Source organism: Rousettus aegyptiacus, unplaced genomic scaffold (genome assembly GCF_014176215.1).
Source record: "Rousettus aegyptiacus isolate mRouAeg1 unplaced genomic scaffold, mRouAeg1.p scaffold_m13_p_3, whole genome shotgun sequence".
Taxonomy (NCBI): domain Eukaryota; kingdom Metazoa; phylum Chordata; class Mammalia; order Chiroptera; family Pteropodidae; genus Rousettus; species Rousettus aegyptiacus.
This window is the reverse complement of record NW_023416306.1, coordinates 8,870,898-8,876,897: the sequence shown is the minus strand read 5'-3', so window position 1 is coordinate 8,876,897 and position 6,000 is coordinate 8,870,898. Positions and strand designations below refer to the sequence as shown.

General features: G+C 53.6%; 1 protein-coding gene across 1 annotated transcript in view; it reads left to right on the top strand.

Annotated features, from left to right (window-relative positions):
• The first annotated feature begins 552 nt into the window (after window positions 1-552).
• Window positions 553-6,000, top strand: part of NEK6 (NIMA related kinase 6) — a 74,304-nt gene continuing 68,856 nt past the window's right edge. Inside the window, exon 1 of the mRNA XM_016137424.2 lies at window positions 553-672. The gene's annotated coding sequence lies outside the window, so the exon portion shown is untranslated. The remainder of the gene's footprint in view (window positions 673-6,000) is intronic.

The window sequence follows — 6,000 nt, the reverse complement described above, 5'->3', positions numbered from 1 at the left end:
CCAGAAACTTCTGCACATTGACTCTTTCTGATCTTGGGGTCCACAGGAGGTAGCGAGCTCCAGATGAGGAGAGGTTGGAGCTTGGAAGACAGTGAGCAGGGCCCTCATCACATCTGAGACCCTTGGAGCCCTGCATTCAGCAGGCGCAAAATAAGCACCTGTTGATTAGCCAATGTCAGTATGACCAGGGCTGTGATAGGAGCAATGTTATTAGGTGAGGGATACCCAAGGATGCGTGCGAGGGGTCCATGGGGTTGTCTGACTGCAGACCCTAATCCTAAGTATCTAGGGCCTGAGAAGAGTGGGAGATGCTGGGCCCGACTCACAGAGAGTTTGGGCCTCAGTTTCCCTGTCTTTGAAATGGGGAAGGGCTGGGTGGGTCACTCGCCGTCCGAAGGGCTTGGGGGTGTGGAGAGATCCGGCCTGCTGAGCCAGCAGTGGGGCGCCCCCCAGCCTGCGTGGTGGCAACGCGCACGAGCGCAGGGGGCGGCGCGGCTCCGCGGCGGGGAGGGGCAGGAGCGCGCGCGCGGGCGCGCGCAGGCGGCGGCGGAACCGACCGCGCGAGCATACGGCCGCTGTGCCGCCAACTCGTGTGGGACCCACCGCTTGGACCGGCCGTCCGCCGTCCCGCGCGCGGGTCCTCCCGCCTGCAGCCCAGCCCGCCGCGCGCCGGTGAGTGGTCTGGGGACGGGGCCCGCGCTGGATCGGGCCCTGGGCCCGGGGAAGGGGAGGGGGCCGGGCCGCGGGGCCGTCACCCACACTCGGGCCGAGGGTTGTGCGCGTGCCCGCGCGCGCGCCCGGGGCACCTCGGGGAAGAGCAGGCGGGTGTGCACGCGTGAGATCGGGGCTTGTGTGAATGTGCAAATCTTAGTGTGTCCGCGGCCGCGCGTCCAAGCGCGCGTGGTTGGCGTGTCCATCTGTCCCCCAGGCTGTGTTCGCAGAATGTGTGTGTGCTTGTGGTGGGGTTGGTGCGTGTGCACGTCGGAGTGCCTGCCCGGGGTTGTGTGGTTTGGAGTGAATGAGTTGGGGGGGGGGGAGGTGGGAGGGGGAAGAGATGGCATGGCTCTCACTTATCCGTTTACTGAGTGTTTACTGTGTGCCAAGGAGTGTGCTGAGTGCTTCATCTGAGCTCTCATTTTTGTGACAGAGTATGTGTGGATTCAGGGAGTACACGTGTGTGACAGTTTGTAAGTGATGAGTGTGCATATTCATGAGCCTGTGAGGACGAAAGTGCGCGTATGCGGACGTGAGCATGGAATTAGGGTCCAGGAGTGTGCGGATGTGTTTATTCCGGAGGCTGAGGGTCCTGGTTTGTGCTTACCGGGCCTGTTGTGTGATGCGCCCACCGCTGGCGCCCATGCCAGGAGCCCGTGGAGAGAAGCAGGCCCAGTGGATACCGCACCTTGTTTGGTGAATAAGGAGTCAGAGGACAGACCCCCTCTGGCTGAGCCTGGCAGAGGGGGCGACCTCAGAGCCAAGCCTTAGCAGGACCACTGATATAGGACCCTCTGTGGGGCTCTAGGACGGACTGGGCCAGGGCTGTAGTGGGCCTGACACTAGAAGACTTGCGTTCAGTTCTTCCTAAATACCCTTCTGGGTCCCCTGGCTTTGTTCTTGCCCCTCTGTGGTCCTGGCAAATTTTAACTTTTTCCCTAGGCCTGGGGGTAGGGGACAGGGGACTGACCCTGGGGAGACCAGGCTTTTGGGGACACTTGTCTGTGTGTGCCTGGGCATCTCTCTCTGCCTACCTTGGTAAGTAGATAGCTATTCATCTGATTTATTTATATTGAGCCTAGGTCCCCAAGAGCCCCCAAGACAGTAACGAATCGATCACAGCAGGCTTGGGACACTGTCTTCCAAGGTTTGTCCTTGCAGTTTTGACTGACCTTTTTTTTTTTTTTTTTTTTTTTTTTTGGTGCTTTATATATGTTGAAAATCTCTGCAGTCAAAAGTCTTAATTGCTTTAAGGCCAACTTTAGAAACTCTGGCGCTCCCTAGGTCCCTTGAATTGTCAAAATTCAGCCCGCCTTACTGAGGGGAAAATGTCGTCTCAGGAGCTCGGTGTATGTGCAGGGAGACCTTGGAGGCACGTTTGAAAACCATGGCGTTAATGGAAGAAGAATTTCATTGAAAGGGATGCAGGGCTGGCTGGAAGTGCCTGTTCCCAACGCAGCAACTTACCGAGTGAACTTTGGACGTCTTCTTTTAGCAAACAAAACCTGGAAGGAAACAAAAAAGACCCACATTCTTTTTCTTTTTTGTCCTAAAAAATGGAAAGGAAAAAAAAGAAAAGAAAACACCTTCTGGGTTTGCTGTAAATGCTGCCTCCCCTTCCCCCATCAAGGCCAGGCCCTCCCTCGATCCCCCACCCCCAAATATAATATGCCTGTGGGGAGCTGTGGATGAGTCACTCCCTGGCAGAGAGCCCCACGGGCAAACATTTGGGAAGGTTCTTGCCTAACTTCCCAGAAGAAAGGCCCAGGATTTAAAATGGTCCCTGTGGTTTGTCAGCCCCTGCCGTCCCGTCTGCTTTGGAAATGACTAAAAAGTACTTTCTATCTCCGCAAACTAAAGTCTCAGACTTAAGTGGCGGCCGAGGTTGATCTGGGTTTAGGGCTGTTCAGGCTTTGTGAAATGGAGCTCCTGGCACTTCTGGTGGCTCAGAGAGAGAAAGAAGCAGGGGAAGGGGAAGGGAAGTCATGTTTTTGGAGCACTCACTGTGTGCCCATAGTCCCCCCAATAGTTACGCCGTGGAGAATGGCTTTCGGTTTTATATGCACAAGGAAACTGAGGCTCAGAGAGGTCAATCCCACGTGCTGGGACTGTGAGAGGAGGTGGAGGTGCAATCCTGTCACCTGCCTGACTTTGAGCCAGTCCTCTTCTCATTGTCACAGGGGCATGACATTGGTCTTCCAAAGGTGCACAGACTGGGCGCTGAGTGCTTTAACACACAGCCACGCATTTAACTTTCACTGCGAGCTAGGTGTGTATTATCTCCATTATACAGACGAGGAAACTAAGATTCCGAGAGATTAAGGCAGCGCTCCAACCAATGGCCACCGTTGGTTGAGGGTACACCATGTGCTGGCCAGGGCGTTTTGAGTACCTTGTTTCACTTGATCCATTGACCAGCGCTGTGAGATGGGAACTAGAATGATGCTCAGTCTGCAGATGAGGAACCTGGGGCACAAAGAGATCGAATAACGTGCCGAAGATCATGTGCTAATGTGTGGTCGGCCCTGGATTTGAACTCAGGCTTGACCGGGCAGTGCCCACAGTCTTCCCACTGAACTCGGAAAGTGACAGTCTCTGTGGAATGTGTCTGACGCAGGGCTAAGGTCCAGGATTCTTATCCTGACCTTACAGAGAGGACGATGAAGACTTGGGGAGCTTAAGTAACAGAGTCATAAACGGGCCAATGGCGAAGTCGGTATCCAAACCCACATGTCTGATTCCAGAACTGACATTCTTAACCTTAAACCAGGTCTGTCTGACTTTGTCCCGCTGTTCTTCTCTCGTGCGCTGGGAAACAAGTGCATGAAGACATGCCGGGGGCCCCTCACTGGGCTCCAGCCTTCTGGGGGAGGTCTTTCTGACGGCTGCTCTCCTCCCTGTCCACTGCCGCCATCCTGCTGCAGGTGACCAATGCCCCAGGCCAGAGCTGTCTGATCTAAAGGGCTACAGTTCACATTTTTTCTGTCCTCTTCAAATGCCAAAGATTGGTTTCAGAAGGGAAGTGTCAAAAACAATTGTCAAAATGAGCAGAATATTCCCTTCCTCTTCTTGGGTCAGACCAAGCAAAGGGAGTTAGAGGGTGGAGAGCGAAGGACCCTGGTGACTCATCCGAGATTAAATACAGGTTGGCACCTCCAGGCTTGTGTGGGAAGGAAGCAAGCTGGGACACTGCCCTCCGGAAGAGCCCGGCCTTCTGACCCCTGGTGATGGAGCTCTACCTCCAAGGGGCCTGACTCTCAATTCTGAATGGGACCGTGTCTCCGTAGGCTTCTTGCCACTTGGCATTTCAGCCTGAATCTCTTCCTCGTTCGCTTCCATTCGTATCACGGTTCACACGCCACGGTACTTGAAACGAGGGCTGTATGTGAGGACCTGGGCAGTTTGGGGTCTGCGGTGGCCCTACAAGTGTCCTTTGGTGTTGAAAGAAAAAGGTATTTCTCTCCCTTCCGAGTATGTTCTGCAAATTGATGAGCATTTGCAAATTGCTTTGAGATGCGTTAATTTAAGGTGTGAAATAATAGATCTTGTGCGAAGGCTTAGCCACATTTCTGGCATTGATGGATTTCTCTCCCGTCTGGCCTGTGATTTGGGAAGGTAAAAATAGTCCTTGCTTCTACATTTTTATCTTTTTTTTTTTTTTCTGACGTCATTCTTAGGAAGCAGTCTGCACATGCCATGGACCTTTCCTTGACTGTCACCTTAGATGTCCGCCAGCATGTGGAGCTCTGGGGAACAAGAGGGCTCCTGCAGTGGGGGAGTCAGTCATCTGAGGAGGTCTGGGCACCCTCTGAGTGTCTGTCACATTGCTTTGAAATGAGTGGGGTGGCGGATGGCCAGGCTTGTCCAAAGACCCTTGGTAGCTTGTTGGTATGTGGCCATCTTCTCATTTCTAACTCCTGGGTATTGACAAGATAGCTTTTTGGGGAAAATGTTGATTTAAAAAGAGACAGGCCAGTGGCTTCACCCATGGCTGTTGGAGCTGCACACGGTCCTTTGCTTTGGCTAAAACTGAATTACACCTACAGCCTCCTCAGACTCAACTCCCAGACAGGAGCTGACACTGGGCAGATCGGGAGGTGGTGTAATTTCCCATGACGTTCAAGCTGGGAACTTGAACTAGGAGTGTGATCGAGCATTTGACATCTGTCCCTCTAACAGGACTTGTTTGTGTAGAAACACACCCACACACACACAGCCTCTGCCACTGTCTCCAATTCTGGATTTTTCCACAGACAACTTCTTGGTTGGTCTGGTGGCAAAGGACCAGTCTTCTAGCCAAGCCTTCTTGGCATCCCCCGGCAGGATCGCCGCACCCCTCCAAACCCAACTGGCCACAGTGGCTGGGCTCTGTCCGGGGGGCGGCGAGGGGGCCAGCGGAATTGAAAGGTGTCGTAGCCTGGATCTGAAATGCATTCAGTTCAAATGGCTTGGATCTGCACGGAGCCATTCTTTCTTTCTTTTAGACATCTGCGTGATAGTGACCTCATAGAAAAGAAAAAGGGGCTTTATGTAAGAATTCCATAGAGTGCGAAGGAATTCCAACAAGGGAAGGGGGTGGCAAGCTGCCATTCAGAGCTTGTAGTGCCTGCATTTTCCCAGCGTTGTTTAAGCTTCACACTTCAAAATTGGGCTGGGGGAGGGGGCCGTGCTGCACCCCGGTGCACAGAGGGCCATTTAAAGAGAACTTCCTGAGCCCAGGCCACCGGGTTGAGTCCCTCAGACCAGTTCTCACTGCAGGTGTGCAGCAGAGTTGCAATTTGTCCCCAAAGTCTGCCCCTACTAGTCCTTGTTTCCTCCAAAGTCTTTGAAACTGGAGTTACTTTACAAATGACCTCCAGCGCTCGTCAACTGACTGCAGGCGAGGAATTCAATCTGCTCACAATCCAGAGAAGAAAACGAGAATCTGGGGCCCAGGGAGGGGAAGGCACTCGCCACAGTCACATTTAAGAATTCAACCTTCGCCACCAGCATGAGTGGGGTCAGAGCCCCAGATCCGCCTGCGACTCGTGAGCGGCTCGTTCCGCTTCTTAGAGCCTCAGTTTCCTCACCTGGAAAACGGGGACGATGTGATGACCTCGTAAAGTCTGAGGGAGGCACTACATGAAATGATGCGTGTCAAGTGTGCAGCATGTGGGTAGCACCTGGTAAGTGTCTGATGCTCACTTCTTGAGTTTTTAGGAAAGACGTGGACCTGCCCAGGGTCACTCGGCTGGGTTTCTCTTTGTCAAGAACTTTTCAGTGCCTCAGCATACTGAGGCCCTAAAC